This window comes from Macaca nemestrina, chromosome 16 (genome assembly GCF_043159975.1).
Source record: "Macaca nemestrina isolate mMacNem1 chromosome 16, mMacNem.hap1, whole genome shotgun sequence".
Classification (NCBI taxonomy): Eukaryota; Metazoa; Chordata; class Mammalia; order Primates; family Cercopithecidae; genus Macaca; species Macaca nemestrina.
In genome coordinates, this window is record NC_092140.1 from 22,410,954 (window position 1) to 22,437,209 (window position 26,256).

General features: G+C 38.6%; 1 long non-coding RNA gene across 2 annotated transcripts in view; it reads left to right on the forward strand.

The window, feature by feature from the left end:
* The first annotated feature begins 15,159 nt into the window (after nucleotides 1–15,159).
* LOC105477168 (uncharacterized) overlaps nucleotides 15,160–26,256 on the forward strand; it is a 143,758-nt gene continuing 132,661 nt past the window's right edge. For both annotated transcript variants that reach the window (XR_011614680.1, XR_984510.3), the window contains exon 1: nucleotides 15,160–15,466. This is a non-coding gene — a long non-coding RNA (uncharacterized lncRNA). The remainder of the gene's footprint in view (nucleotides 15,467–26,256) is intronic.

The window sequence follows — 26,256 nt, forward strand, 5'->3', positions numbered from 1 at the left end:
CATTGTTTTTCCATGAAACCTTCTCTAACTATCCCAGTCCATTTTGGTTTCTTCCTCCTCTGAAATTTCATCTTATTACATTTACTTATGATAATCTAGATCACTTGTTTTTAACTGGGGAGGACTTTGCTTCCCAGGAGATGTTTAGCAATTTCTGGAGACATTTTTAATAGTCAGAACATGCTATTGGCATGTAATGAATAGAGGCCAAGGAAACTGCAAAACATTCTAAAATATGGGGACAGCCCCCCACAGCAAAGAATTATCTGGCCCCAAATGTCGATAGTGCCAGTTAAGAAACCCTGATCTAGGTAGGTGTTATCTATATATAAGCCTTATTTCCAATTATGCTGTAAACGTATTGAAGTAGAAACCATTTATTTTTCCATATATTTTTCTTTCTTTTTAAAATCATAGTGTAGGCTGGGTGCAGTGGTTCACACCTGTAATCCCAGCACTTTGGGAGACCAAAGCAGGAAGAGTGGTTGAGAGTTTGAGACCAGTCTGGGCAACATAGGGAGACCCCATCTCTACAAAAAATTAAAACATTAGCTAGGCATGGTGGCATGTAGTCCTAGCTACTCAGGAAGCTGAGGTGGGGGGATTAATTGAGCCTGGAAGGTCAAGGCTGCAGTGAGCCATGTTTCTACCACTGCACTCCATCCAGCCTGGGTGACAGAGTGAGATCCTGTCTCAAAAAGCATAGTGTAGTGGGTTGAATGGTGCCCCCCCAAAAAAAGATATGTCCACATTAAATCCCTGGAACATGTGAATGTTACCATATTTTGAAAAAGGGTCTTTGTAGATGTCATTAAGTTAAGGATCTTAAAAGGAAGATATCATCCTGGATCATTTAGACAGGCACCAGATTGAATGATAGACAATAAATAGAAGAACAATAAATGGTCCTTATAAGACATACAAAGAGGAGATGCATAGACGGGAGAGACATACACACAGAGAGGAGGAAATGTGAAGATAGAAGCGGAGGTTGCAACCACGCAGCCACAGCCCAACACCCAGAGGTGAGGAGAAAACAGAGATGGAGATGGAAAGGATGTGGCTACAAGCAAAGGAAGATAAGGATTGCCAGAAGCCACCAGAAGCTGCAAGAAACAAGGAAGGAGGATTCTCCTGCAGAGCCTCCAGAGAGACTGCAGTCTGCCAAAACTTTGCTTTTGAACTTCTGGCCTTCGGAACTCTGAGAGAGTAAATTTCTGCTATTTTAAGCCACCAGGTTTTCAGTAATTTGTTATGACAGCCTCAGGAAATGAATACACCTAGTAGGTACAATGCACTCATTACCCATAGTGGGTGGTTAATGAATATTTCATATTTATAATGAAAACCGTCTTTCTTCTTTGTAGAAGTTCAATTATGCCTTCCTACAAAAATTAATCAAATTAATATTCTTGTACTTCGCTATAACTTTCCTCAGTTAAACTTCTAGATGTATCAGCACAGGCATACCACTTGCTCACATGAGAAGCCACCCAATGTAAATATCAGATGCCAATGCAAATTCATATGTGTAAGTAGTCATTAATTTATTTAAAACATACTCCATGTAGATGTACTTTAATGAAAACTTAACCTACCCTGCTAAACTTAACAACTATAAAATATAATTTCATACTTTAGAAGTTGGTTGTGTTTAATGTAGCTTGTAGCAACATCAGCTTTAATCTCTAGATGGCACTATGTTATAAGGAATCAACCCAAAATCTGATAATACAATTTTCATATAACTCTTCTTGGAAATGAAGAAAATTGTGCTGCTAAAAATCTTCTGAGGAATTATATACCGCACAACGAAAGTCCGATTTTACTAAATATGGATAGGCTTCTAATTTATACATTACTGTGGGATAAGGAAAGATGATAGGGGAATTGAGTTCTTAAAACATGCTAGTCAACAGTAAAAAATATGTCATAAAAGTTGTTCACTTATGCTTTTGGGTTATTTTGTGTACATTTTGTTGGAAAATTATATATAAACAACAGAGCTAGCGCTAGGATTCTTATATGAGAATGTCCATGTAACCTAACACTTTATCTTTGATAGTTATAGGTGAAGATTAATGAACTACTTTTCACTTTAGCTTAAAACATAAACAAGATAACACATTGGCTTTTTTAATCATTATTGAAATTCCAACTTTGGTCTCAGTAGAAAGACAAAGCTACTTGTATCATCTTTTTCTTAATTCTCTTTTTTACATTCCTGACCTCTCCTCTGAAGAATATATTTTGCCTTGAGTCTCTAGTGACTTCTAGGGATTTAAAAAATTCTTTTAACTTCCCAAAGCCTTTAGTAATGAGATTTTTCTCTATTTGCATATGTGGTAAATTCAATAAGGCAATCAATAATCTCTTATCTAGGATTTCTTCACTTTCATAGCATTTTGAACCACTCCTAAAGTACACTTTTTCATTTATTGTCTTGTATTTTAATTATCTGCAAATAGGTCTTGCCATCTCTATAAAATTATACACTTCTGGGGGGATGGCATCCTGACTACCTTTATGTACCTGCTATGTGCTTAGTAACTTCCTATTGAATTAAATGGATTTAGTAGCACACAACATTATCCTATTCAAAGTTAAAAAAAAAAAAAGCAAATTTGTAAGTTGACTTTCAAAAACCCCCAAAACATCAGAGTATCTTTGATTGAAGTATAAAATGAAGGTTTCAAATAAAATTACACATAATTTTCTTGGTGAGATCAATGATTTATGCGATAGTTTTTAGGTAAAATTTGAGTACCTTCAAAACCAGTTTGTTTGAATTTTTGTACTCTCTATGTACAAATAGAAAAATAATCTCTATCATCACCCCTACCAATCCCATTCCCTTAACCTTTACTCTTCCTTCAGATCTCAACTTATCTGCCAATTCTTGCGGGAACAATTCTTTCATCTTCAGAAAGATGCCACATTTCTGTGTTCCTAAGTCATACCACCTTTCCCCTGTTATAGCCCAAAATTAGACTTTCACTGCTTATTTCTTTGTCTATGTCTTTTACTAGTCTTTAAATTTTAAAAGAACAGGAATCATGTGTATTTTATTTACTCTTACAAGCCCAGCACCTAGCACAAAGCCTGCTGCATCTTAATCCACACACGTGGATATGGGGAGACGGAATGATTTCAGGATGAAAGGAAAACATTTACATTGTTTACTTTACCAATATGTTGGGATATTTATGAAGTGCCAAGCACTTGTGTATTCTAGACACAAACAACAGAACAGTGAGCAAGGCAGAAACTTCCCCTGCCTCCATGGAGCTTCCATTTTGGTGGGGCAAAGACAGGCAAGTCAACAAATAAATACATACGTAAACAACTGAATACAAAATAAAGAATTTGTAAAAAAAAAAAAAAAAGCTAAAATATAATAAACAAATAAGTATATAACATACATAAATTAGGTAAGCACATGTGATGAAGAATGATGGAGACCAGGCGTGGTGGCTCATGCCTGTCGTTCCAGCACTTCGGGAGGATGAGGTGGGAGGATTGCTTGAACCCAGGAGTTTGAGACCAGCTCATGATAATTTGAAACAAAAGATGATGGTACTTAATTATAGCACATTGAATTAAAAATATGCAGGGACATTAGTAATACTTCGTAATAAGAAAGAAGGAATAAAGAAAGAGGGGTCCAGGCAGGGTAGCTCATGCCTGTAGTATCAGCATTTTGGGAGGCTGAGGCAAAAGGATCTTCTCAGCCTGGGAGTTTCAGACCAGGCTGGGCAACACAGCAAGACCTCATCTCTACAAAATACTAAAAAAAAATTAGCCAGGTATGGTAGCACATTCCTATAATCCCAGCTACACTGGAGGCTGAAGTGGAAGGATCACTTGAGCCCAGGAGTTGGAGGGTGCTGTGAGCTAGGATTGTGTTATTGCATTCCAGCCAGGGTAACAGCGTGAGACCTACCAAAAAATAAATAAATAAATAAATGTGATGAAAACCTTTCCAAGAAGATACAACTGAGGCAAAATCTGAATGAAGTGGATGAGGGGAAGGGTACCTGTGTGTGTTTGTGGAAGGACATCTCCTTTAGAGGGCAGTTAATCTGATGGGCATGGAAGCAGAAGATTGCTTGGTGTGTTCCAGGAACAGGCGTGAGGCTGGAGTGTGTGAACAGGAGTAGCAGAGTGTGGTTGGAGATATGGCTGGAGAGGAAACCTGGTGTCAGATAATAAAGAACCTTGTAAAACCTGACAATGACTTTGGATTTCACTGGCTATGGGAGGTCCTTGTACTGAGGTGGTGGTGATGGCGGTAGCGGGCATAGCCAGATTTGGTTTATATTTGAGTTGGAACTGTCAGAATTTGCTGATAAATGTGGAGTGTGAGGGAAAGGGAGGCATTAAAGATGACACCAGGTTTTCGGTGAAGGCAACGGGAAAAATGGAGCTGCTGTTTATTGAGACCAATAAGAAGTAGAAGTTTTAACTTTTTGAAGCAGATATGGGGACAGAGAGGCTTTTGCTTTTAAGGTAGGAGCTATATCAGTGTGTGTGTATGCTAAAGGAAGTGATCCTCAAAGGTGGGAATGATTAAAGTTGCAGAAAAGAGGGGATTATTCCAGGAGTGCTCCTCTATTTGCTGAGAAGAGCTGTGAACCTATACAGGTGAAGTGGTTGCCTCAGATAGTTCACCCCATGTGCAAGGAAGGACTGTAAGGGTACAAAGGTACAGATGCAGAAAGATTGGTAGATTTGAAGCTGAGAGTACATCAAAGCTCTTTTTGATGCCTTTTATGTTAATTAATGAATCAATAAATATGTAATGTTTCTGAGTCATTGCAGGAGGCTATGAAGAAACCCTGAGTAGCCTGGCAGCCTAAGAGTAAGTTCTGAAGTCAGAGAGACTTAGGAATTGATTCTCAGGTCCTTCACTTAGTAGTTGTGCAGTTTTGGAAAAGTAGTATCTCTGAGTCTCATTTAGAAAAAGGAAAGAAAAAGGCCACCATTTATGAGCCAGTCGACCATCTGAGAGCCAGGAATTTGTGTTAAAGCTTTACATGAATTATTTCACTTAATCTTACAAAATATATATAAATCAAGTACTACTTATCTCCATATCTTGATGATGTGAAAAACCAAATTTGGGAGGGCTATAAGGATCTTGATTGTCACTCATATCAGATGAGTGACAGAGGCGAAATGCCTCTGGGGAGGCAGACCCCAGATCTCATGCTCTTAAATGCTAAATTAAATTACTCATTAATAAACTTCATGGAAATACCAGCCTTTGAATGAAACATCTGAAAGTCTCTAAGATAGCTTTGGGTCTCATCCGTCATATACCACTGCTAGGCAAAGTTCTGAGATGGCCCTCAATGTTCTCTGCTCTCTGGTGCATATACCCTGTATAGCCCCTGGATTTGTGAATATGAAGATTTTGGTCTCTGATTTTATTATGTTCTATGGCAAAGTTGACCTTTAAAAAGGAAGACTGGCCAGGTGTGGTGGCTCACCCCTGTAATACTAGTACTTCAGGAGGCTGAGGTAGGAGGATTGCTTGAGCCCAGGAGTTTGAGACCAGCCTGGACAACATGGCAAGATCCTGTCTCTACAAAAACAAAAAAAAAACAAAAAAAACCAAATTAAAATTAGCTGGGTGTAGTGGCACATGCCTGTGGTCCCAGCTACTTGTGAGGCTGAGGCAGGAGGATCACTTGAGCCCAGGAATTCAAGGCAGCAGTGAACTATGATCACACCACTGCATACCAGCTTGATTAACAAAAATGTGTGTGGCCTCAAGGACCACACAATGGCCCTGGGGGGCCTCTAGGAGCTAGGAAACCCTCTGCTGACAACCAGCAAGGAAACATGGACATCAATCCCACCGCCACAAGTAGCTGAATTCTTCCACTATCCTGAATAGCTTAGAAGTGGAATTTTCCCAAAGCTTCCAGATAAGAACTCGATTTGGCCAACATCTCAATTTCAGTCTTGGGAGAACCTGAATAGAGAACTCAGTCACAGACTTCTGACCCACAGAACTGTGAGCTAATAAATGGCCATGGCTTTATGTCACTACAATTGTGGTAATTTACCACGCAGCAAGAGAAGCGTAATACAATATCTCAAAGATTGTTGTGAAGATCAAATACCCAGTATTCCTACTTACTTATCAAATGGAGGTAGGAGACCTGCAGGACTTGTTTTCTGGTCAGAATACTGCTGACCAAAACAGGATCTGGTCTAGACAGGTTGAAATGAAGGAACTGTCAGGAACCAGCAGATGATGAAAAAAGAGATCCCAAGGTGCTCACTGCTCATTAGCATACGACACTCCCATCAGCACCATGACAGTTTACAAGTGTCACGGCAATGATCTGCAAGTTACCACCCCTTTTCATGGCAACAACCTTGAGATTACCACCCCTTTTCTAGAAAGTTCTAAATAACCCACTCCTCAATTTGTATTGACTTACCCCTTAATTTGCATGCAATTGAAAGTGGATTTATGTGACTATAAATGTGATTGACAAGAGCCCATATGTGGCCAACTGTGGGTGCACTGCCTCCGAGTTAGCTCTGCTCTACAAGGAGCAGTACCATTCAGTGAAACAGTGCTCTCTAACACCACTGGCTTGCCCTTGAATTTGTTCCTGGGTGAAGCCAAAAACCCTCCCTGGCTAAGCCCCAATTTTGGGCTTGCCCATCCTGCAATAAAACCATAGTAATTTTCTTGAGAAAGCATTCATTTTCAGTCAGATTTCATTCACTTGAGAATGGAGACCTAAAATAGCAGAAAAGCCTGAAAAGAGCAACTGGTTATGGGAAGCTGAACAGATCTGGAAGAAAGCCCAGATGTGAGGAACACAGAAGGAGGTGGTGTGTTGGAAACCCATACATGAGCCATGGGAAAATAGGAGTGGCTATTAAGGATCCTCAGCAAGTTCACACTCTAGGGTTCTTGCTGTGGAACCTAAGGCTGAAACTAAGGGGAGGTTCTTAAAGTGGAGGGAAGGTATTTAGGGTGGCTAGAGCCAAAGCAAACTTGTGTGGTTGCATTTCACTCTGGCTTTGCCCTTAATATGCTTTTCTAATTAGACTCTAATGTTTAGTCACCTAGGTTCAAAGCAATGCTGTTATTTTTGCTGGTTTTTTGTTTTGTTTTGTTTTTTTTGAGATGGAGTCTCACTCCGTCCCCCAAGCTGGAGTGCAGTGGCGTGATCTCAGCTCACTGCAAGCTCTGCCTCCCAGGTTCATGCTGTTCTACTGTCTCAGCCTCCTGAGCAGCTGGGACTACAGGCACCCACCACCATGCCTGGCTATTTTTTTTTTTTTTAATTTTTAGTAGAGATGGGGTTTTGCCGTGTTAGCCAGGATGGTCTCAATCTCCTGATCTTATAATCCACCTACCTCAGCCTCCCAGAGTGCTGGGATTGCAGGCATGAGCCACCGCGCCAGAGCAATGCCGTTATTTTTAAGTCAGTCCTTCTACAAGTCATTGAGTCTGATTAATGATACATTCAAATATTTCTTACTTTTCCATTTCTTATGCTTGCTCCTTATTTTAGCACTTTGTCTTCTGGTAATTGGTTTGCTATTGCAAACACTTCCAGGCCATTTCTGTGCATCAGACTGATCTTACCCGAACCTTTCACTCCTCACGGCATTTCCTTGCTCGCAGCTTCTCTGCCTGGGACTCTATCTTGCCTAGAACTTTGAGTTGTAGCAGTCTTTTGGTCTAGCTCGATTCTTGTATGAAGAAACTGAAGCCAATGCAGTGCACTTGTTAGAGCAGCAAACAGGGCCAAAGGAAGGCCTAGTACAAGATCTCCTGATTTAGCTCAGTGCTTTTGTCCATCACACTATTCATATTTCTCACAATGGCTTCAAGGTTTTCCTCATTTATTTCCAGCCTTACCCCACCACCTTTGCTGTCTTTACTCCTCATTGTGAATCTCCCACTCCAGACAGCCCCATTTCCTCTCTGTCCTGTGAATGTGTGGGACTCACCTTATTCCACCTAGTGGGTGCCCTCTTTTCTCCTTTGCCTTTCTAATGATGGTGTTTATGCTTGCCTGTCACTCTACCAGCACAGATTTCTTCTTTCTCTGAATTCTGCCAGCATTCACTGTTTCACTTCAGACATAAATGAAACTTTATGTATCATTGAAACATAAAGTTTACAAACCACCTTATTTGGTTGTAAATGTTTCATGGGTGCCTGCCTTATTTTCCAAGAAGATTGTACATTCCCAGATGATATCCACAGTTTCCCTTTTATTTGTAGCCAGTTCTATGCCTCGTACAGAGTAAATAAATAATATATTGAATTAAATTAGTCTCAGTGTTCTGCACTGTTTACAGATTAAATCGCGATCATTTATTTAGGGCCTATTAGGTATTAGGCAGGGGGATAAAAGGTGAGTTAGGTTAAATCTCTCCTCAAAAGGAGCCCATACTCTAATGGGGAATTTGGGCAAGTGAATTGGAGAGTTAAATACATTGGAGAGTTTTGAGGTTATACTACTCCGAATACCAATCCAATTATTACAGGAAAGTGAGATGTCATGGCTGGTCTTGCTCTTGGCACGGCTTTTCTCCAGATGAGACTGATGATTCATGCAGGGATTTTATCCATGCTACATGTTACATTAGTTCCATGATCTAGCCAGTTGAACGCACTCAGAGAACTAAAAAATGTTGCAGCAAAGCCACATTTTAAGGACTTTGCTGTAGCACAGATTCAATTATTCTGGGTAAATAACTTATCTGATTAGATGCCCTATTGTATTTTCATTTGAAAAGTGCTCTGATCCAGAGCCAGTTAATTAAAAATCCATTTTCAACCTGATCTTTTTCATTTTAAACAAATATGCCCTTACCATATTGTGAACAATTTAAAGTTTAGAATGTTGGCCCTTCAGAAACATGTTGAACTTAATTATAATAAATTATGTTGCTTTGACACTAGCTACAAATGAAAACAAATCTTTTTTACATAATACTTTCTAAAAAGGCAAAAATAAATAAATAAATAAATAAATAAGACTGAAAAGTCCAGTTGACAAATTGCAACCGGTCTGCACTAGGATGCTTTAGTACATCATTCAGTATCACTGAAATGTAAAGGAGCTTTGTTAGGATTTTAAAAATTGAGGACTTGGATTCCTACCCAGTTGCAGTAACACAGGGTAGCATTGTTAGTTCTGATTCAAGTGCAACTGATCAAAAGGTTATTGAATATTCCTTGTCTCTCTGCCAACTCTGAATGTCTTCTCCCTGACTGGAATATTTGGATCCTGTTGTTCATTAATGCTTATCTTACATTCCACTCACTATCATTATCTACCTTTCTCAGTAATTAGCTAATTATATTTCAAGATAATTAGTTTAATGAAAGTGTGGGAAGTATGCAGTAAGAATCTAAGTGATATTGTCATGACCTCTACGTGTAAATTAAGTAAAAAATAAGGGACACAAAATACACAAAAATAAGGAACACTTACAGTATTATGCATGTTCAAATGATAGGATATACTTTAGTGAAATATCTCAAATAATCTCTAGTCTCCTTTTTGTTTCTACAACTCCTGGAGAGTATATAATGGTCCATTGCATGTTAGAGATATGAAATTATTGTTTCAAGCCATTAGGGCAGCTTTTTGGCCCCTATAGTTGTAATTTATGGTGTTCTGTTTGTGGATTTCTCAAATACAAATAAAGAAATGCAGCAATTTAGGAAAATGAAGTGAAATAATGTAAGATGAGTAAAGTAGCTTTATTAGTAGATGCAATATAGCCACACTTGTAGAATTTCTCTACTTTTTAAAAAAGAGCATATTAAAAAAAAGAGCAAGTTGAAAGTAAAACTAAATGCTTATTTATTACCTTGTGATCTATTCATTTGTAGCTATGTATGTATGCATTTACATATGTATGTCCTTGAATGTGGCACTTTGCAGTTTGCTATGGAAGAAGAAAAGTATATTAGACATGATTTCCATCTGTAAGGAGGTTATTTCTCCTTAATGGCAGTTATGAGAATGTGCTTCTCAGTTCTCTAACTCTGTGGGTATTGAGTATGACTGACTGTGTTAGTCCATTCTCGTACTACTATGAAGAAATACCCGAGACTAGGTAATATATAAAGGAAAGATGTTTAATTGACTCACAGTTCTACATTCCTGGGGAGGCTTTAGGAAACTTAGAATCATGGTGGAAAGCAAAGGAAAAGCAGGCACCTTCTTCGCAGGGTGGCAGACGGAGTGAATCCAAAGAGGGGAAATGCCAGATGCTTATAAAACCATCAGATCTCATTAGAACTCACTATCACGAGAACAGCATGGAGGAAACTGCCCCTATGATCCAATTTTCTCCATCCAGTCCCACCCTTGACACAAGGGGATTATGGGGATTACAACTTGAGGTAAGATTTGAGTGGGGATACAAAGTCAAACCATATTACTGACCAAGGACTTCTGCTGTTGTGCTTTGAAGGCCATCACTGCCACATTTGCACTGTGCACAAGGAAAATCATACAGTTATCACAGCCTTCCAAGCTATGGTTAAATTCTCCACACTTCCTAGTGACTGTTCTCAGCTGATGATTGAGTATAGCTGAGATACTAAAACAGCTTATTCCCAGAAGACATGAGACTCTTAAGATAGCGCAATTTGGATTAGGGACTCTCCATGAATATTACTGGACCTTCCTCTGACTGCATCGCAGTCTAGGACGATTCCACCCAAGCTTCCTTCCCACTCTTCTTCCTTTGGGATCAGACTTGCATTGTATTTGAATAGTTCTTCCAGCCTCCCGCTCCTTATTTTCCTGTGCAGACACATTTTCCCCAGTAAAAATCCTCACATGCTTAACCTTGTCTTGACATCTTATCTTGGAGGACCCAGACTAACATGCTAGATGAATAAATCAAATATTACTCCGGAAAAATTGAAAACAACATTATCAGTAAGTACAAAAGAAGAGGAAATGGGCAATACAGTGGAAGATGTCACAAAATGACATAAAGTACTTGATTCAGATAGGTAAAAAGGGACTGATACAGAAATTGTAATGCATAACGTGCTTTGGGTACAGTAGGCATTGTAACTGAATGGAATACAAAGAACTGAGGATATGCTGGAAAGGTTTATTGAAATCAGATTATGGAGGAACTTGAATTTGGCTGGTCTTTTTTCTCTACATTTCTTTTGAAAATGTGGCAGCAGTGGAGTTCCAAGGATCTGAGAATGCTGGACACTAGCTGGCGTTTTCTTTCTCAGACTATCAATATAGGGGCAGGACTAACGTCTAGTGGAGTTCAGCAGCCCAGGAAGAAAGTTGTGAAAAGGAATTTTAACTCTGGACTGGGATTTGGGATCCTAACCACTTTGTAGTTTCCCAGTGAGCCAAAAATGTAACTACACATGCATGCAACAGATTGCTTTCGGGAATCAGACTTCAGTTCTGCACAAGAACAAGCAAAGGGGCTTCTTTCACTTCTTTCTTCTAGAAATGGGGTAACAATGAGCAGTTATGGGCTAAAGTTGAAAGGTTTTGTTTGGCAATCCAAAACAAGGTTTGTTTGACAATGAATGTGCTTTAAAAAATCCAGAAATTTAACATTGAAATCTAATTTTGTGACTGTTCTTGAATAATCAGTTTATGTGAACAGATTTTTATTCTTGCATGGTCGCAAAACTAGAGTTGAGTAGCAATCCCTCTGTTTAGATAGGGTAAGCGTTCTTTGGTATACCACAATCCCCACTTCACCCTATTGTCTAACATCTGTTTCATGTTGTAAATCTATAGTCCTGTCCAGTGTTTGTAATTTTTGAGTGTATGACCCCAATCTAAACCTACACTTAAACTTTAGCTTTTTAGATCCTCCCACGTTAGTGTCGAAACCTCATACCAGTTCAGTCGCATGGGCAGGGCGTTTTGCTTTTGGGCAATTACTTTGTGTATATGAGTTAAAACAGCTGAAATGCATTGGATGCCTGGGAAATTTGTTGTGAGATTTTCTTGTTGACCAAGACATAGAAGGCTAACATTTTCTACTAAGCTGCAAGAGGAATGAATTGACAATCATGGCAACTGAGTTTCCATGCAATGATTGTTGAGAACAATGGTTGGGGAGTCTTACTCCAAGGAATAACCTGAGTGCTTTCCTCCTCTACAGGTGCTGAGGAACATCAAGCATTACTTGAAAACAAGTGCCCTCAAACTATTCAATATGTTATCACGTTATATGTCTATGTTATGTGAGAGCTTACATAATCTTCCTTTAAAGGTTCAAAAACTTTTATTCAAAGACCACAGGAGCCACCTACTCTGTGTCTCAAATCACGAGGCTCATACTTGATTTCTCTAGTCACGGCACCTACCTTACAGATCCATAGATTGGAAATCAGCAAACTTTTTCTATGAAGTACCAGATAATAAACATTTCCAGTTTTGTGGGCCATACAATCTTTGTCACAACTATTCAACTTGGCCCTTGTAGCATGAAAGCAGTCATAGACATTATGTAAATAAAGGAGCGTGGTTGTGTTCCAATAAAACTTTATTTACAAAAACAGGCCGTGGATAGGATTTGGCCAGCAAATATAGTTTGCCAACACTGCCATGGAGCATAAGGAAAATGATACACTTATCACAGCCTTCCAAGCTACAGTTAAATTCTCCAAGAATTTAGGAAGTGTTAAAACTCCAGCCACCACTCCATGTATTCCAGGTCCCTTCCCTCTCTGGTTAAAATGTAAGCTTCTCCATATTTCTACAATATGCTTTCCAGAAAACTCTCATTTTTTTCTTCCTAACTTCCTCATGAACTCTCCAAGAATTTTGTCATTCCTAAGCCTCTGTAGTTTCCTGGCCTTACCAAAAGCCTGGTTCTCTCCCTGAGCACACCGCCTCTATAGCCTGTGCAAGTAAATGGAACAACCGGAACCTGGAGCCTCAGGTCATTGACCTTCTCATGCTCAAATAACTGAGCTCTGGCAACTCCTGACAACCTCCTGTGACATTTCCATTGCCTATATTATTTCCACATTTCTATCTGCAGTCCTGACAAGAATTTCAACTTGTTTATCCTACCACATGACTGATAGCCTTTTAGAGACCTAACAAAGAACTCAAACTCAGTATTTCCAAAACAGAATTTACTATTGCTGCCCCTAAGTCTGTTCCATCTTCATCTTCTCACCTCAGAAAATGACTTCACTTGACCCTCATTGCCTTAGTCCCAAGCTTATCTTGTTCTCTTTTTCTTATTCCCCACCTTCAAGTCACGAAAACATATTCCAACTCTCACCTTGTCATTGTCACGCTTTAGAGTATTCTACCTTTGTCTCTTCCCTAGATTACTGCAATGACTACCAGCAACTTGATATTCCTGAGGCCCACTGTTTGTAGTCTACACATAGAAGCCAGAATTGACTTTTAAAGCACGAAACAGATCACTCCTCCACTTTAATTTTCTGACATTAAAAAAAAAAGGAGCAAACTCCATGCATTTTTCTATTAGACTGTACACATTATGGCCTGTGTCACTTGGATGTCATTCTTATTTTATTTTATAATTTGAGATGGAGTCTTGCTGGTCACCCAGGGTGGAGTGCAATGGCTCAATCTCAGCTCACTGCAACCTCTGCCTCCTGGCTTCAAACTATTCTTCTGCCTCAGCCTCCTGAGTAGCTGAGTGGATTACAAGCACCCACCACCACGTTCGGCTAATTTTTGTATTTTTGGTAGTGACGGGGTTTCACCATGTCGGCTAGCCTATTTTCAATCTCCTGACCTCAAGTAATCCCCTGCCTCAGCCTCCCAAAGTGCTGGGATTACAGGCGTGAGCCACAGCGCCCCATCGCATGTCATTCTTAAGCACTCTTCTCCGTGTTTGCTCCCCCTTGTGCCGTGGGCCTACTTTGCATTCCAAGCTCATTCCCATCTTAGTGCATCTGCACTTTTGCTCTGTCATCTTTCCAAATTGTTTTTCCCTTCATGCTTCAAAGAGTAATATTTCTTGTCATTCAGATTTCAACTTAAATGATGTCTACCCGAGATCCTGACCCCTCAATAGAAAGTAGGCACCCTGTCGTTCCGTATCCTTTCACCATAATTTTCTCTGTGGTATTCATCACACTCTTTGCCATTTTATCTATGTTTGTTTTATGGCTCCTCCAGTAGAACGTGAGTTTCAAAGGAACAAGAATTGTCTGCTTATTCAATTACATTGGGTCCTTAGTCAGTTGATTCATCACCCCTTCTAGTTTTCTCTCCTTGGTTTTGGTTGTAAATTGTCTTGATGATCATTTCAGCAACTTTCCTGCCAATTGTTCAGGCCTCTTTTCTTTTCATCACACCATTCTCCCAAGTCGTCATCCCTGGATGAATCTAACTTCTACCCACTCTGTGCCAATAGTCTGTCTGATAAGATTTGCTGCAGAAAATTACATAACCAAGATTGGTACCATTGTAAATTTACAGTCATCACCTCCCCTGGGCTCTCATTGTTGCCTGGCATTCTTAATATATTTCCCAATTGGCTCATGCTGATGTGCATCACAACAATTATTTCAAATCTCCACCCCTTCACTCTCACCAAATAACCTCACCCCGATTCCATTTAAACAAAGTCCCAAGAGAGGTGTTTTTACACCTTCCACTACCAAACCTACAAATCTTCCTTTCTTCCTTCCCCCCTGTCATATTGGCAGAGGTGGTTGTTTCTTGGATGTAACTGCACTCTTATTTTTGCTTTGGACACTATCCTTTCCCCTCTTTCAGGATCTTGCCCTATTAGTTATTTTCTGTTCTGTTTCAGACACTTCCTCCCCTTACTGGCCCTTCCTCACTCATTGTTCTTGATAGGTTGAATTCATTTTCAGTTCCTGGCCTCCAACAACCTTACTCTCTCTCTCACTCCTTCCTTTTTCCACCTCTTTTGGGATTTCTAGCAGCTTTCTCTGCCTGCATCATTCCCTCTTCTGTTCTTCAGTGCCCCTTCCCCTCATATCATATGGCTAATTCCCTTTCCTGCAGATTTTAGCTTAGATGTCCATTCTTCAAAGTGGCCTTTTCTTTCTGCAGACTGTATTAGGGCCCTTACTATTGCATCTATATAATTTTAATTTTCCTTTTTTAACCTCCATCATAGTTGTAATTATTTGTTTAATATCTGTTTTCCTTGATCAGGGAATGAATGCTCCATGAGGGAAGGGACTGTGTGTATCTTGTTCGCCCCTGACATTTGTACCTGACACAGCTCTGGCATTCATGCAGTGGATATTTGTTGGATGAACGAATAGAAGAAAAAGGAAGGGAAGGAGAAAGGATGACAAAGGAAAAGGAAGAACAACCAAAAAAAAAAAAAAGCACACCCGAAAGCCTGAAGCTGATAAGACCGTATTAATTTCATGTCTCCTTTCACTAGAGTCACCCTGTAGCTCCCAAAAGATGGGAGGCCCTGGCCTTGCTATCAGGTATGTGGTCCAGTCTCAGTGCATTACCCATATGGGTGACAAGCATTCTGAGCTGGCTCCAAGTTCCTCCAGCCTGATGTGCTTAATACTCCATCTCCTAGTACTGTTGCCCAATGAGTCTGATGTGTACTCAGACCTCCCTGAGGGTGGATTTAGTGTGGGGACAGGGAGGAGAATGTTGTGCTCCTCTTAGTGGTCATAACCCATAACAAGGAAGTTTTGGGTGGAGGGGAGAGATTAGAGTTTGTAGGGGTAGACTGGGCTAATAGGAGGATATTGCAATGGATGAAAAGCGAGGTGATAAGGATCTATGTTAGAGCAGTGAGAACTCTGGCTTTATACTGTTAATCATGTGTATACTACTGAATATTAACACACAGCTTAAAAATCACTAACAACAGAAGACTAATTCAAACGAGTGTGTTCTTGTGTGTTTCCGCCTAGGGAGATTAGGCTAAGAAATTATTAAAATAAAAATAAAAAGCTAATTTGAACATGTCAAATTGGCTTAGTGAATAACAAGAACTTTGTTTTAAACAAAGGAGGACATATTCAAAATATCAGATTACTGTTTTAATTAGTAACTAGGGTTAAAAGAAAAAAGAGAGAAAAGAAACAAAAAAATCCCTTCAGAATTCAATTATAGAATCCTTAGATAAATGCTATGTGAATTTGATTTTCCTTTTATAATCTTTACCGTGTCACATAAAGAGTAGCAGATGACATAAGCAGATGGACTTGTGTTATCTGCTACTGCTTAAAACCTTCTCTAACATTTTTTTGGCCATATTCATAAACATAGGGTATGGTAGAACTAACTTACATCTGTTTAAAATCCTTGGTAACTTCTGTTAAAATTTATTTTAGTAAGTTATAATATGGCAAGGTTTTTCTTCTTTTTATTATGGACAATATTCTATCCATTTTAGAAATAAAGTCTGAGGTATATTTCAATGCTTCTAGATAACTATGAGTTTGAAAAAGGAAATGTGCCTTTACTTGAGCTTTCATATGGGTGAGCATTCCTAAGGGAATCATTGATTTTGGATGACAGTTTCAATTCATGGAGGAAACGGGAGAAAGAGATGGAGAGTCTCGTTTTAATTCATAATTTCTATAGCTTTTCACAATTTTCAAAGCATTTTAGCACCATCAATTTCATTCTTTACCTAGGCTTGGCATTTTGAGAAGTAGTATGTTTTTCAAATGAGCAGAAAACGAACCACTCTGTGTGCATTACCTTCACTGACTTTATCTGAGAAAAAAAATGTAACCATCACCACTCTTTACTTGGTAAGAATTTACACAGGGAATTGCTTGAGCATTGTACCCAGGAAATGTCACACAGAGTCTTAAGAACTCTTAAATAATTAATCTTAATGAAAGGAATAGGTTAATACTTATGTAGTTATTGTTCAGGTTATGAACAAATTCAAATCTAATGAAATTTGTGTTTACTCCAGTAAATTTTTAAAGAAAATTATGTATTAAAATAGGACCTCTAATAAATGTAGAACTAAATAGCAGTAACATATATACTGTCTGAAATAATAGTCATAACTTTCAAGTTCTGATTATATAACTACTTTTTTTGTTTTAGAACAAATCTGATGACAATCTAAAATTGTCTTAAAAAGCAAGATTTAAAAGCTAGAAGCTGTAAGTCTCAAAGAAGCTCCAGGTCAGATGTAGTTACACATAGAAAATGTGTTAGTGAAGTATACATTCACTTTCAGGCAAATACTCTTAAAAGAGTTTCTTTAGCAGGGATCATTGAGGAAGGACAATTCCTTCAGTTATGTCTGGATTGTTGCGGCAGGTCACTGATTTCAGACGGACTTTATGGAGTCCTAGCGTCCCATAGAATTCCCTGAGAGCCTCTCAGAGGGTAGCAGGGAGATGAGAGGGAGTGGGCTACTTGGAAGATATCCTAAAGCATATAGTTGAAACACAATTCCAAGAAAGTAACCACATAAACCACATTGACTCAGTAATTTTTGTTTTTTGGCAGATACCTAGCCAGAACAGAAAGAAATAAAATAATTATAATAAGAAAATATCATAAATAATTTTTGTGGAGAGCTTACTAGGTCCCAGGTACTAGAATAAATATCTTATATATATTAATACATGTAATTTTCACCTCATCTTCACTAGGTGGCTAATATTATTATTATCTCCATTTATGGTTGAGGAAACTGAGGCAGAAAGTAATGAAATACCTTGTTCAAAGTTTATCCAGGCAGCAAGTGGTGGAGTCCAGATTGAGGTTGACTCTAAGCTTCCCCAAACTTCTCCCTTCTAAAGAGCAGCTCTGCCTTTATATTTGATTTATTGAGGTCTCACTTAAGATGTTTCGTTTTTTAAATAATGTTTTGCTACTAAACACAACTAATAACCACCATACAAAATAAACAAAATAATTACTTCTTAAATAAGGATGTTAAAACGATGAGCTACACCAAATAGCAATCAGATAGATCAGCTACTGTTTTCTAAGCATTTGGGCAGTTATTTCTATTTGAATTCCACCCAAGAATCCCCATATAGTCTCAATGTGTTTTTGAGGTTATTTTGGTGTAACATATTGGCATTAGAATATTTATAACATGCTTTTCTCCTTGATTCTTAATCGTCCTAAAAATCCTCCTTGTACAATTCAACAATTTGCTAACAAAATTTGCTAATCTGTTCATTTTCAAGACAATGCAAAATAATTATTCAATATGTAAGTGCATTAAAATGATGTCAAGTCACTTTTATAGGACCAGGAACTAACAGCAGAAGAGTCTTAGCTAGTAGCAAACATAGATCCTGAAGTTTATACCTGTTTTGCCATTACTGTACTCAACAGCTCCAGATGCTTAGAATCAGGTCATAGAGAAAAGTCCAAGTTGATGGGTCAAATGAAAAATGATACTTTAAAAGATTAAAAGTCAAGAATTCCCAAGCAAGAACAGAAAAGATTGGTTGAGATATGAATAGCAGTTCTTTTGTGTGTATCAGATATTTTTGGTTTCTAGTACCTGAGGATGGAAGAGTCAGCAATACCCACAGACATACCCACTTATATTCCACACCAATGTGTTTACTTCCAGCTCTTAATGATGGGGCTGAAGGCCTACAATTCAGCAGGACCATTAGATTAATAATGTCACCCAGGGAATACATCAATGCCAACCACTGTTTCTCAGCAGAGAAACCTTCTCATTCTGAATTCCTGTGAAGCACTTTCCTTCTTCGTTGGCCACACAGTCTGAAATATTTAGTTCACAATGGAAAAAGATAAAAACTTCAACTCTATCCATTTTTTTTCAAGCTAAAGAGAAATAAACCTTAATGCCTCTCAGGCTTGTGATAGGTGACCTTTGTTGTCTGACAGGAAAATGAAAAGCCCCCTATTTTTATATTTGGCTTAATAAGGTACTTGAGGTAGTATGCTCAGTAGCCAAAACTGACTGGTGATTTCCTTTCTAGATGACCCATTAAAATGGGCTGGAGATAATGAATTCATCCATCACTTATGACTAAGTGTACTGTCCCCTGCATACACTCAGGATAATAGCATTTCAAAATGAAGGGTATTAAAATCATCAGATAAATCTAACATTACTGAGGAAAGTCATTTCAGAATGATCACCCGGAGGTCATCATTATGCACATTCATGCCAGTTTCCAACTGGTCGAGGCCCAAAATTGGAGAAGGGAGCAGGGCAAGGAACAATTTCTTGTGAATGACATCATGATTTTTTAGCTACTAGGTTGCTCAGCCTTTTTCAGGAAGAAAGAGACTGAGATAGAGAGAGATAAGAATGTTTTTCAGTTCCAGGTTTGTAGAAAATTTTCCTACATTTTACAAAACTGAACCTTTATTTGTTTTATTAATATGAAGCCATATGAAGTCATATTTTCCGAGAATAGGATGAAAATGTGATGAAAGGCACACAGCTTTGACACAGCTCCAGGAGAAGCTGTCTCTAGCATAAGAGTGAGGCCTAACTCAGCTTCAGTCTGGACTCTACCACTTGCTGCCTGGATAAACTTTGAACAAGGTATTTCGTTACTTTCTGCCTCAGTTCCCTCAAACATAAATGGGGATAATAATAATATTAGCCACCTAATGAGGATGAGGTGAAAATCACATGTACTAATATATGTAAGATATTTCTCACAGTACCTGGGACCTAGTAAGCCCTCCACAAAGGTTATTCATGATATTATTCTTATCATTGTTTTATTTCTTTCTCTTCTGACTAGGTATCTGAAAAAAATAGTACTGAGTCAATGTAGTTTTCGTGGTTACTTTTTTGGATTTGTGTTTCAGCTAAATTCTTTAGGATATCTTCCAAGCCAGCTTGCATTTTCTCTTATTAATTGGATTTCATAACACTCATGATCAGAAATTACTCTTGTTTAATCCAACTTACCCATTACTTTGGGAAACATAGAATACTGAAAGCATAATATTGGATTCAGTTTGTTGGTGGGGGGTGGTAGAACAAGGAGTCTGGAATGATAAGAACCCTCTGGAATATGAATGGTCTGATGTTCTTTCACTGTGGAAGGTGATAAAAAGACAGGATAGGAGTGTCAACCTATCTCAACCAAAACTTTCTATCATTCGTTATGGGTGACTGCTGTTTTGGTAAAGGAACATGGTGGAGCAGAATGGATGTTGGAGAAGATACTACAACCAGTTTGCCTATAAAGCAAAATATGCCAAATTCCCCTAATCTGCCTTCTCCCTATTACCCTGAGATCCTATAGAGCTGAAGTAGGATCCTCCTTCCCACTAAGCCTATAGGGAACATTCTCATTTGTTTTCTTTTCATCGGATTAAGGGACTATAACCACCCACTGTGTACAGGACAAACTTGCTGATGAAAAGTTTCACATATTTGTGGCCCATCTTTATTAAGAAATATCTATTTAGCTAATTTACTCTTTGTTTAGATCCTAGGACTACAAATATAAGTAAGACATAATCCTTGCCTTCAAGGATCTCATAGTCTAACAGAGGAAAACCCTATGATAGAATGACTCTAACAAGTAACAAATCATTTAAGCGTAAAAATTGTTCTAGAAACTGAGAGGAGGAAGAAGCTGGTCGACCAAGTAATCAGTTGCTGCTGACCAATTTTTATAGCATCAGTGAAAATTCATTCATTTAAATGAAGCTCATTCAAAGAGACAGATGGTCTCAGAAATTAAAATATCCCTAGATGGCTTTCCTGAGTTAACATATTTTGATAGAACTGAATAAAAAGAAGACTTCTTTAGGCTTTAATGTTTTATATATTATAGCACTGAAAGAGGTGATTCTTATTCAGCAAGGACTTCTTCTAGGCATTCTTGGTCTCTATGTTTGCATTTTGATTCTATTAATATTTATAGAACAGCCACAGGGTGCTCAGCGCAGTCACCAGTTATATAATTTCATTGAGTTTCACTCTTAAAAAGCAATGTTGGAGCATCCAACAGGGATAAATATTTATTGGTGAAACTATGTATCAGAAGAAATCATTTAAATTCATTACTCACCATGCCCCTGAGCTATAATTCTGTAGTATTGGAGGCAAAACTAAGAATAAACCCCCAAATGCCATAACTTGGGTTTAGAATTCAAGACAACAAATGTGGCTAGGTAAATTCTATATTTCACAAATAAGATTATTATTCCTTACCATGGAAAACTGAAATGTAAAAGATAGGGGAGGAGTGAGATTAAATGTCTTAACATGATAGTTAATTGAATTATAAGCTGCAAGTTTTGTGGGCCACTTCTACTAAACTACATACATTGAAATATGTTTAAATATAGTAAAATTTTGGTTGCAAGGTAATACATAAAGGTCAAACAGAAATTAGATTGTATTTAATATATGTATCTATTCATCTTTTCTTGTAGATACTTTTAGATTTATACCTCCTCACGTTACCATTTATCACTCTTCCCGCCAACACCATTCCTTGGATGGGTTCAGAGTCCCCAACTTAAAAATTCATTCTCAATTGTATGACTAATCTTTTTAACAATTGTTATTATTTTGTTAAATATATATAACATATAAATTACTATTTTAACCACTTTTAAGTGCACAATTCGGTGGCATTAAGTACATTTACAATGTTGTGCAAACATCATCACTATCTAGTTCCAGGAAACTCCATGCCCATTCAGCAGTCACTCCTTTCTTCCCTCCTTCCCCTAGACCGTGGAAGCCACTAATATGCTTTCTGCATCTATGTATTTGTCTATTCTGGATTGTGTGGCTAATTGAGATGACTAGTGCTGACCTGAGAACAAACATTTTGGTGCCTGGGATGCTGACCTCATTCTTATTCTGGGAAGTGCTTTCAAAATTTTACTTCTTTTCAACTTTGGAATGTATGTTCCAATACTTACCATTACTTGCCCTGCTGTAGGATACTGACTTTTAACTCTGTATTGCCTTTGAGCTCAACTTGGGTGTTTATATTAGACACCCAAGTTGTTAAGAATGCCATCTGTGAATGGCATGTAAATGTAAATGGCATGAGTGTAAATGACATAGGTGAATGAATGTAAATGGCAATAGGATAGTAGAATGAGTAATTAATTCAGAGGAAGAGAGCTACTACTTAGGGTTTACTCTCCAACATCATCTTAAAATTCAACACATGTTTATTGAGACCTTCCTAAATGCAAAGTGCTGTGAGTGTGTGAAGGTAAAATTTCTAGGGACTATGGATGGATGCACAACACTCAGTCCCTCCAATGATAGAAAAGAAAATAAAGGACCATCTCTCAGGCCTCATCAGCAAAGGAGGCCCAGCACCTTACTGAACTTTGGGATATTAGAGACAGTATGTCTCAGCTGGCCGTTCTACTCGATCCTTCATATCAGCTATTCTGCAAATCCACATCCTTTGAATAGCACTTGAATCAATGGGCATCTCTGAAAGTTGTCCAAAAATGCTTTGACTGATGACAGTTCACATGAGTGGCAATTTTGCCTATTATAGTCTCTGGGAAAGGGAGGCCATCTGAATTACTTATGCAGATGCTTATGGTAAGTGTCTGTTGTAAGATGAAATTGACTGCTGTGAAGCTACTGATCGAGCCTGCACTGACCTGGGGGACAGCACTAATAACTGGATCCTTCAGTGTATCAGAACTCATAACACATTGACCGTTGTAGACTGGGCACAAATTAAAAGACTTTGTACTTTGAATACAGAGCTACCACTGCATGAAAGATTTGTGACTTTCCCCAAACGTTAATGGGAAGGCCACTTTGCATGGGCTCTGACCTCTGCTTACTCCTGGGAGTCTATCAGGCATATGGCTCCTTTGGGGGCCATAAAGGTGGCCTGATTGCTGTTGATACTTGTCAGGGTATGGAGTTGTTGCAGTCTGATCAGCTGACTCTGGTCACACTATTGTGGCCCTTGAACTAATCAAATGTGTCATGGTTTTGGCTTTTCAGACCATTTTTAGTCTGACAATTGTGAGCCTTCTAACACAAAAGCCACATGGCAGTGGACTGATAGTCAAAATATTCAATAGCCTTTGATGCTCTGTGCTTTCCACAGGCATCTGGTATTTGGTGCATTGGAATGGCCCCCTCAAAAGTTGACTGAAATACATTTTGACTCTACCTCCCTCACCTTCTTCTGATCCATACACCTTCGTGAAGCAGTTTGCTCACTGAATGCACTATTCTCAGATATTCTCAGAAAAGGATTATTGCCTTTAGACCACTTCCTGGGTTATGATCAAGGCAAAAAGCATTGGATAGGGAAGTTATACAGACCTACTTTGAAAAAATTGGGATTCTGTTCCAACCATGCCTGGGCATGATTCTTCTTTCTTTTTCCTTAATGACATCCACATTTTAGTGTGGTTTATGCCTCCATTGGCTGGCAGCCTGGCCTAGGAGATTCAAACTTTATTTGGTTCAGCCACCTGGAATCTATTCTTGAATTGACATGATCCAAGATCATATGGCTAACGACCACTTGGATAAGTACATTAGTCATGAATTCCCACAAAATGGCCCACATAAGACAAAATAGAGAACATAACGGGTCTTCGAAAGATTTAGTAAAATGCCTTTATCATTCCCGTGGCTGGCTCTTCATGATGAAATGTCTGGATGCAACTACGGGGAGATTAGAAAAAAAAAGTAAAGCTACAGCTACTGGACTAGGACATGCTTTTTTGGGGAGGTTTTGCGGGGAGGTGAAATGAGAGCAATGACCTGGAGGGAAACACTGTAGGCCCTGAGAAGTACAAGAGAATGAGGGACATTAGTGATCACTGACTTTCAGATTCAATACTGGAACTTTTTTCACAAAGGAAAATACTCTAAGGCTCTCTGAAAGTTTTGTAAACACCTCGAAATAATTAACTAACTGTTGGTCTGTCATCTTCTGCCACATGATTTTGACTATGATTTGATCTCCACTCCCTAAAACTTTACCTAGGAGTCTGTTGGAAACATCAGGGAGGGCTGAGCTCCTGCACTTCCCTTGCAAAACACCCCATCAGTACCTCAGAATATCGTTTCTAACCCCACTCCTGCAGTCATTGTAGTGACATGGAAAAACAGGCAGGTTGGACTGACACCCTGAGGCAGTCTCTTCAGAAACAAGGAGTAGATTCAATTATTTGAACTGAACTGGAAATCTAAGCCCTGCCAGTTACCTAAGAAATTGTGTTGGAAGCACTGCCTCCTGTTTCCTTAATTGATATAGGTCCCAGTTAGGAGGCACTGACATTTAATTTGGTCCCAGTCTCTGTTCAGATTAAGTACTGTGACTGATGAAGTGGTGTACTCAAGAGAAGATTTACCAAAAGACAAGATAGTATAGAAATGAAGAGGCAATATCATTGGGAGACAGTTCTTCATGGGTTTCTTCCTTTTCTGCACATCTTATGAGCAGAGGGACTAATTCACCTTTGTTCAGGGCTCTCTTTTAAAGGATTTTTGTGTGGCAAACAGCCTCAGAAGTTGGAGCTATTTTCACCAAGTACGTGTTACTGTATATTATAAAACACTGGGATTTCCTAAGCTCAGGGTAACTCTGCTGTAATGCCATTCACTCCAGATGCAGGTGTCACCTGACCCTTTCTACATTGCCTTATGGGAATTGGGACGTAGGGGTCAGCACAAGAAAATTGACACTCTGACCAATGCTCTTTCTGTGAGCAATAAACTGTGCATTGTTTCTGACCCAGGAGTCTCTTGTCTTCTGTCAGCATCCATGAAACTGGCAGAAGCTTGCTCAACTTGCTAGCTTAAAAGCAGGTTAAAAATTTTAGACTCTACTATTTCTTAAGAAGCCTGCCCTGAAATAGGGTCTAAGCTGTGATGTGGATGATGCTGTTTGTGAAAATAAAATTTCCAAAGGTTGAAGCCAGATCCACCAGCCAGAATTGCTCATTAAAATATAGATCATTCTAATATGCTTTGGAAAATCAGACAAATTAACTTGAGGTTTGATGATTGGTTTTACTTAGAAAGTATGACTTTTTGGTGGGCTAATCAACTGCCTTTCTATTTTAGCTAAACTGACTAAATAATATGATCCCATATAATCACATTCCTTAACCAAAGAGCCAAAACACTAAATGTTTCTTGGTTATAGCAACTAAGCATAAATAACTGTGAATTGCTGCATACTTGAATGAGTAACTAGAACACAACTCTCATAATATAAAACAAGATAGAAAGAAACCCAGTTTTGCAAATTGGGTTATAGTTTTGAAGTTAAAGGAAGGCAGGGATCAGGTCCCCCATTTTCAGAAAGAGGCACCATTGTGACAGTGTAAATTGATTTGAGAAACAGTGCTGAAAGCCCATGATGAGTACTGAAGGACACTGGATTAAGGTCACAAAGATGATTCACAGCACAAATGGGGAGTTTCAGGTCGGCAGAAAGAAAACCCATTGAGATGCATAACTGAGAGAGTGACAAAACTAAGTCCCACAGAATGTGGCAAGCTGGACAGCTTAAATATATCTTTTCAAACTCATGCTAACAGGGAACCAATTAATATGTTGCTAAATCTGAAGGTGTGGTATATTGGAGCTAGGAGGTGGTGTGCATTCTGCAATCAGTGGTTGAAAATGTTGGGAAAATCAGGGAAAGGGAAAGGAGTCAAGGAGTTGCTGCCTTCTGGAAACTTAGTATCTATGTGAATAGTACACACTGAAGGAGCTGAGGGAGGGGAGGATGGAAAACGGAAGACTGTGCTCCAGGAACTGGGAAAAATTACCTGAAGGAGAACTAGGATAGTGCCATAAGCATACTTTCTCTGACCTCATAATTGTTTTCTTGGAGCTTCTAGCATGCTTAGACTCATCTCCACATGCAAAGGACAGAATGTTTATTGTTATTATTGGTGCCATTATTATTACATGAATATATATGATTATGTCACACTAAAATATGTCTTTGGACGAAAAAGTAATGAAATTTTGTCATTTTGTTACTTTATCAGAAAGTTGAAAGTCACATGAATTCATTTTATTTCTATTTAGCTCTGAAGAATAAATTTGAATTCTTTCCTTCAGTGGCAATATTGCTTTTAGTAATTTCTATCAAAAGATGACAGATGAAATAATTTTGGAAAGATGATTTGGACTAAGTATATGGTTTCATTAATGGGGTCTACAGTATACATTTGCATCATGAAAATATGAATATGTATAAAACATACTTGTAAATTCTGATTTCCTAAATTACACCAGCCTTGGGGAGGGATAGGAAGATAAAACTTGGGTAACCTTCAGAGTGACATT